Source organism: Triticum dicoccoides, chromosome 7B, assembly GCF_002162155.2.
Source record: "Triticum dicoccoides isolate Atlit2015 ecotype Zavitan chromosome 7B, WEW_v2.0, whole genome shotgun sequence".
NCBI classification, from domain to species: domain Eukaryota; kingdom Viridiplantae; phylum Streptophyta; class Magnoliopsida; order Poales; family Poaceae; genus Triticum; species Triticum dicoccoides.
The window spans coordinates 767,180,307-767,187,585 of NC_041393.1; the positions used below are offsets into that span (position 1 = coordinate 767,180,307).

General features: G+C 45.5%; 1 pseudogene; it reads left to right on the top strand.

Annotated features, from left to right (window-relative positions):
• The first annotated feature begins 704 nt into the window (after positions 1–704).
• LOC119337211 lies at positions 705–1,366 on the top strand (annotated as a pseudogene).
• Positions 1,367–7,279: the final 5,913 nt, after the last annotated feature.

The following is a 7,279-nucleotide window of genomic DNA, read 5'->3' on the forward strand; positions in this document are numbered from 1 at the left end:
CAAGGCAAGCCAAAATATTTCCTAGTCTAACCTATGTTTCCTAATACAATCACGTTACTCAACACTGAACAACCATCACTTTTTTCTTTTGCGAGAATTGCATGCCGTGCATCTGTCCTCTGAGTGTATGTCCGACAGAGATAGTTGAGTGAAATGTTACGTAGCTCGACAACCAAATCATGGAAGAACATATACACATACGCATACGCTGTGACCGACGGATCGTCGACACGGCCTTGAAACCGTGTGCGACGATTTGTTGTGTAGTAGTGGTAGTGTATAGCTTGCCTTGTGCGCAATCCCCGACCGAGTCAGCACCCGTAAATAAGGGCATATGTTGTTTATAATTTTGTATGTAGTTATGCATTTTATCCTTACTCTATTATTAGCGTCTGCTTCCTAACCTCCCACCTAACGCTAATTCTTATGTAGGAGTATATAAGAAAGAGGAAGACCAAACGCGGCGACGACGACGACCATTAACCAACGGCATCCATCAACCCGTCCATTTCATCCGTAAAAAACAAAAGAGACTGACCGTCCGAAACACGTCCACAACCCATTATGCTCCTATATATACACTGGCATCGATGCAGGCTCCCTCAATCCAACCGGAACCGGAGCAAAGCAAACACCACATACACCTCACTCACCTCACCTTACCTCATCTCCAAGAAGAAAAGGAAGCAACACAAAATCGTGTCATGTTTCCCGCAAAGTTTCTCGGTCAGAAGAAGGCGAGGTCACCGGCGGGTCCGCCCACAACCCCAAGAACACCAATGCCGGCGACTACCTCAAGACCGTCATCAACAACAGTGGCTCCGCTGGTGGCCTCAACAGCGTCACCAAGTGTGGCTACACCTGCGGCCTCAAGATCATCAGCAAGGGTGGCTTCCTCCACCGCATCAAGAACGTCAGCAATGGCAGTTCAGCCCGCGGGCTCAAGAATATCAGCTGCGTCGGCTCAACCCACTACCTCAAGAACGTCAAAACAGCAAATCCGCACGTGAGCTCCAGAACGTCAGCAATGGCAAATCGGCACACAACCTCAACAACAGCAACAGCAAATACGCATGCGCCCTCAAGAATGTCAACAACGGCAAATATATATCCGACCTCAAGAACGCCAGCGGCATCAGCGATGGTGGCTCCTTCTACGACCTCAAGAATGTCAACAAGAGCCACTCCATCCGCGAGCATAAGAACGTCAATAGGAGCAACGGTGGCATCAGACCGGTCGACGGCACTGCAGCCAGGTGCGTCGACCTCAAAAACGGCTAGGACGACGGCCCCACCCTTGTCCGCAACGACAAGTCGTAGTCGTGCTGCTCCCACACGTCCAACTGCTTCCAGCACGCGTCGATGATCTCTATCCATGTACATCGTCCATCTTGCATGAAGTTAAGTGCGTTGAGACCAGTTTAATTATGTTATAGTAAGTTAATGAATTTGTAAACTCGATTGGTTCGAGCCCGTGAGATGTAAGGCAGAAGCGTCCCAATTGATGAATAGATGGCTACGGACCTGGATGTAATTGTTGTTTCTTGTGTTGTTCTTTGTGCTGTCTTGACATCGAGAATAGAATGAGAGTTTTTCCTGCAAAAACATGAAGTGTGCCTGTTCACGTTGTGGCTATTTATTTTTTGCTGGTGTTATTGGGCCATGTTGTTGGGTGACCAAACAAAAGAAATGAGTCAGAAAAAACGTACACATGATTAATTAACACGTTGCTGAACTACCTGTCTTGCCGCTATTTTTATGGAAGTTAAAGATAATCACCCGATGGATCTCTCGTGCGGTTAGAGTAGATCATGCATGCCTCCTTGTGTACAGCGTTTAGAGATGGCTCACGTAAGGGCATGTACAGTGGTTGATAAGATAGTCTTATCTTACGTCTTGCATGTGATTTAGAGAAGACAAAAAAAAATTATCTACAATGGGTCATCTCTTAGCCTTATCTTTAATAACTAGCAATTCCTAAATATGTGGTGAGACATATTGTGCTAAGAGATCACCTCTTGTCTTCTCTTAATTAAGAGAAGACAAGCCTTTTCTTATGAGTTCTCTTTCCTCCACCTCATCATCTATCCTACGTGGCACTCGTAAGATAGCACCATTGTACATGTCCTAACAATCGAACTGCGCTAATTTTCGTGCTAAAACTAATACGCCTAAGAATATGGGAAGGATGGAGTATAACATAAAAAGGACAAAAAGAATCCATCACAGGAAGAGATAAGGGCACTGAGCGGTGCCGTAATGTATCCCGTTAGTGGTAGATATACCTCTGATGGGCACCGACCACAGAATATTGTACCGTGTTTCTCGCTGTTGTGCCTGATGTTGGTGGACCATGGATGTGCGGCTTCGATGGCGGGGTGCTGCGGTTGCAGCGGGGTGTGAGGCTATAAGGACGCTGCTGCTCCAATCCTTGGAGGTGGGGAGATGTGGAGCGACACGGACAAAAGTCTTGGCCGGGGTTTGCCTGGCCAGCGGCGAGGGCACCCGCGGGTGTCTTTTCCCCTTTTGAAGGTGTCGCTAAGGCATGCAGCTATCTCCCTCCCTTGCTTGGCATTGGTAGTTGTCCCCAGGCAAAAGCCTTGATTTGCAAGATCACCATGATGGCGGCATCCTTGACATCGTTCCTCTGTTGGGAGCGTCGTGCCTGGAGGGCTTGGAGGTCCTTCGTTGTCCTCCACCGGTGTTCGCCGCTGTCCATGTTCGATCTACGGTGGCGCGATGTACGACCGTCACTAGTGATTTCATGACGGTGGCTTTTCGGGTCTGATCGATTCCCGCCATTAACTTGCCACCTCAAAGGGTGGATGGTGCGTCGACAAGGGAAGCTCGATGAGATTTTCTATTTCTTCGGTGTTGATCTACGTCTGTCGAGATGTGACAAGGTTTTTTTGGTTTTAGGCAGGCACTTCTGCGTTGTAGTTGCTTTGTCGTGGGTGGAGTAGAGTTCTTGTTACGCTCGTTGTTCGCAGCAAGTTGTATTTGCCTTGTATTTGCAATTCTCTTTTCTGTAAAGTTATGGTACGCAATTTGCGTACGGTCGAAGAAAAAGAGCAACTCGAATTCTTTAAAGATACGTTAAAACACATGTATGAATTAGCTTGAACAGAAAGAAATCTACAACGACAAGGATTAGTCAAAATGGTGGCATGTGTCTTGTACAGATACATTGTTCCACTCTAAATTTAAGATGAATAAGATGATCTGTGTATGACATGTTGGTTCAAACACTTGACATACGTTCGCACCTGGTACCACTCTCTTGTCTCCCACACGTCAATATGGGTCCCACCATTTTGAGGGGAGAAGGTTGAAATATTTTTGGCCCACCCTCGAAAGTTTTGAATTTAGGCGAACAGCCAAAAACCAATAGTCAACAAACCATAATAACTGAAGAAATCTATTGAAAAGAATGGAGAAAATTTCTCCCTCACGAGGTCTGAACCTCGGTAAATATCTTGTCCCCTGTTTCTTAAGTTACAAACATATATCCAAGATTTGTCGCACATGATAACAATCAGTTTAGCTAATCTAAACTCAAGCTCTACCAAAACATCTCATGCAGCGGCAACATCGTGTGTACTTACTACATCAATAATGAATGACATACAGTACATACATATATATGACTAACAACTAACAAGCCGTGTGGTGTGTATGGCGTGTGCTACCAACACTTATTCTAATGTAGTAGTAATATAAGGAGCAGGAGGAGAAGAAATGAAGACCAACGCGGCAGCAACCACATCCATTGACCCAACCGCATACCCATCCATGAAGAACAATGCATTGAATATACTCCCTCCGTTCCTAAATATAAGTCTTTGTAAAGATTTCACTATGAACTATATACGGATGTATATAGATGCATTTTAAGTGTGGATTCATTTATTTTGCTCCGTATGTAGTCCATCTGGTGGAATCTCTACAAAGACTTACATTTAGGAACGGAGGGAGTAGTACATATCTACTCCCCAAAACAAAACAAAAGAGACTGACTGGCAGTAGCAACATTAACGCCACCAAACCATTCACACACACGGTGGAAGCGCGTCGTCCGGCCGAAGCGCTTTCTCGAAGACATTCCCTCTCCTATATATATGGAGCCATTGCTGCAGGCTTCCTCAACCCAACCTGAGCAAAGTAAACACTATATCCACCTCACCTCAGCTACCACTGGAGGAGAAGAATTATTAGAAAAGAAGCAAATCTTGTCATGGGCGAGCAAGCTGCAAAGGTTTCCCCAAAGAAGGTGAAGGCATCGTCAAGCAATACGCAGTTGACGAAGACAGCAGCCTCTAGGAGGAAGGCGCTCCTGCCTCAGAAGAAGCAGATGAAACAGACGACGCCGTCTAAGAAGAATTAGCCTTGAAAAAGGTGACAACAGCCGCGCAGTGATCGACGTCCTCTGGCCAGGATGAAGTTATGTGTGTTTCTGTCGAGTAGGTCAGTTTGCGTTACAGTAAGTTAATTTGTAAACTTGATTCGATCCGATCGCTCCTGTAGAATCCGCAGCTAGTTTGTCTGTAGGCCAGAAGCGTGCTGATTCACGTTGCGGCCAAGTGAAGTCATTTTATCCTTGTGTTGTGTTATGAGTCGTGTTGGAGGTTATTGTCGGGAAGTTGAATAAAAAGAAAGAGACAGAAAAGAGATACATATAGGGTTAATACATCACAAAACATTATCTCTTCGGTGAATTGAGCGTAGAACAGTTTCTTATGTTCCTTGTGGTGGAAGCTATCCAACCGGGTTCAAGTCCTTGACTTGAGGAGGGTGTTTGCACTTTTCCGGATATATTTCAGGGTATAACGACTTATTGTTTAGTTTTAAGCGACGAGCCCATCGGCAGCGATGCATATGGTGTGGCTTCATCAATCTCATGACATGTTGGTTCAATTTCTCAGAGGTGCTCATAAGGGACAGAGTGTGCGTGTGTGCATTCATAGGGGAGTGTACATTCATGTATGTGAACGTTCGCTGACTAAAAGAAAACCTTTAAGTTTCTTGTTTAAGCGCCATCGGTTATCTCTATTGGAGGGGTGCCTAATTAAGCATCTACCCTCTACATATATAAGCATATTGATGCATGAAGAAAAGTTGGTTTATTTCTCTAAGAACCTCTCCTATGCACCTTGCATTCAACAAGTCCTAAGATAGGCAAATTGAGTATCTTCTCCCACTCATCGTCACAGAATTCGTTAGGCGGGGTCACCGAGTCTGAAAATGGGTTTCGCCCAGCTTTATATATATAGGCAAACCATCACATATGTACAACAAGTTCAAGGGCCAAACATAAAAATAAAGGTCCTCTTAGGGGAACATCACAATTATGTCCGAAAAGAAAAGAAAACTGGGGTACAAAGCTCCACAGAGCCGACGTAGCACCATCAAAGAAGCTACATGAGAAGACACCCAGCCGCAATCAGCACCCTGATAATGGCGTCAAGACACCCCTTATCCCGCTGCCTCGAGTGTGAGGCCACCCCAGTTGCTGTACTAAACACCCAAATCGTACATACCTTATATACATGTCATGTATACATGATCGACCACACACGATTAGAATTGGTTTAGACAATCCAAGCTCAAGAACTAGTTGAACATCTTATACAATATACAACAGCAGAAGCACGTATTCGTACATCACCGATCTATATAACTCATGACGTAGATATGCATACGCATATGACTACACGTATGTACCTAAAACTTAATCAGTAACGCTAGCTAATTCATTTGTTTAACGCTAGCTAATTCTGATGTGGTAGTAATAGTAGTATAATGAGGAGGAGAAAAAAATAGAAGGCCAACGCGGCAATGACCACGATCATTAACCTAACCGCATTAATTTGTCAATAACAATCCTTCTAAAAAAACAAATCAAGAGACTGACTGGTTCCTGCAATGTCACCAAACCATTATTTACCATGGGAGAAGCGTGTTGTACGGCCTATATAAATGCTGCCGTTGGTGCAGGTTCCCTCAACCCAACCAGAGCAAAGAAAACACCACATCAACCAAAAGAAGAAGAGAAGCAGATCGCGTCATGGGAAAGCCAGGTACAAAGTATCTCCCTCAAAAGGCGAAGGATAAGGTGAAGAAGGCACCGTCTGCTTCGTCTAAGAAGAAGAAGGTGGTGACCAAGACGAAACCCACGACCTCAAAGAAGAAGCAGACACTGCTGTCTAAGAAGAAGCCCAAAAACAAGTGAGACCAGCCACCCATCGAGCTGCTCGGAGATCCCCATTGATGTTGGCCTGCATGAAGAAGTTAAGTGTTTTTCTGTCAAGTATTGTTAGATTAGGTTCAATAGGTCAAGTTGTAAACTCGATGATGAAGTGAGGTGTGTTTGTGTCAAGTAGATTAGTTTAGGGTGCAATAAGTCAATTTGTAAACTCATTTCGATCTAGCCCGTGGAGTCCACATAGCTAGTTTGCATGTAGGCCAGAAGCGTGCTGGTTCACGGTAAGTAAAGTTTTTCTCTTGTGTTGTCAAGACGTGTGGCAGGTTGTGTAGTGACGGTTAAAAAGAAAGGGTGACATATATGTTCTATGTCCATCCAGTTTCTTTTCTATCATTTACTGTTACAGAGCCTGCATTATTTGTGATCCCCGTGGCGATTGTGATGGCGGTTCAGTGACTGGAAGAGTCATGTGGCCAGCTGAGGGCGTGTAGAGGTTTGCCTCCGTCGGATCTTGGGGGATTCGGTTGGTGCTGATCTTCGGTGGATCTATTTAGATCCGGTCTTCTTTCGACTTTGTTTAGGTATTTACAGGTTTGATCCTTCTGATCTACGATTTTCTTCATTGGCAAAAGTTGCTACTCTGGTGCGCTGGTCCTATGAGGCCTTAGCACGACGACTTCCCGACTGTCTACTACAACAAGGTTAACCCGACTCCAGTGAGGAAGGGGTGATGACGATGGCGCGCCTTCGGCTCGCTCCAGTGCTTGTACTACTGCATGCATATGCATGCAGTATAGGTACACTTACTGCAAAGAAAACAATCATCCGTGATTGACACCAGTAGAAAAGAGGGCTTTGGTCCACCCCGGGTTAGCCCATTAGTCCCGGTTCAGTCTAGAACCGGGACTAATGGGGGCATTAGTCCCGGTTCGTGCGCCCAGGGGCCACGTGGGCCATTTGTCCCGGTTCGTCTGGACCTTTTAGTCCCGGTTGGTGCCACGAACCGGGACTAAAGGGTGCGATGACCATTAGTCCCGGTTCGTGGCACCAACCGGGACTAAAGGGTTAGACCTTTAG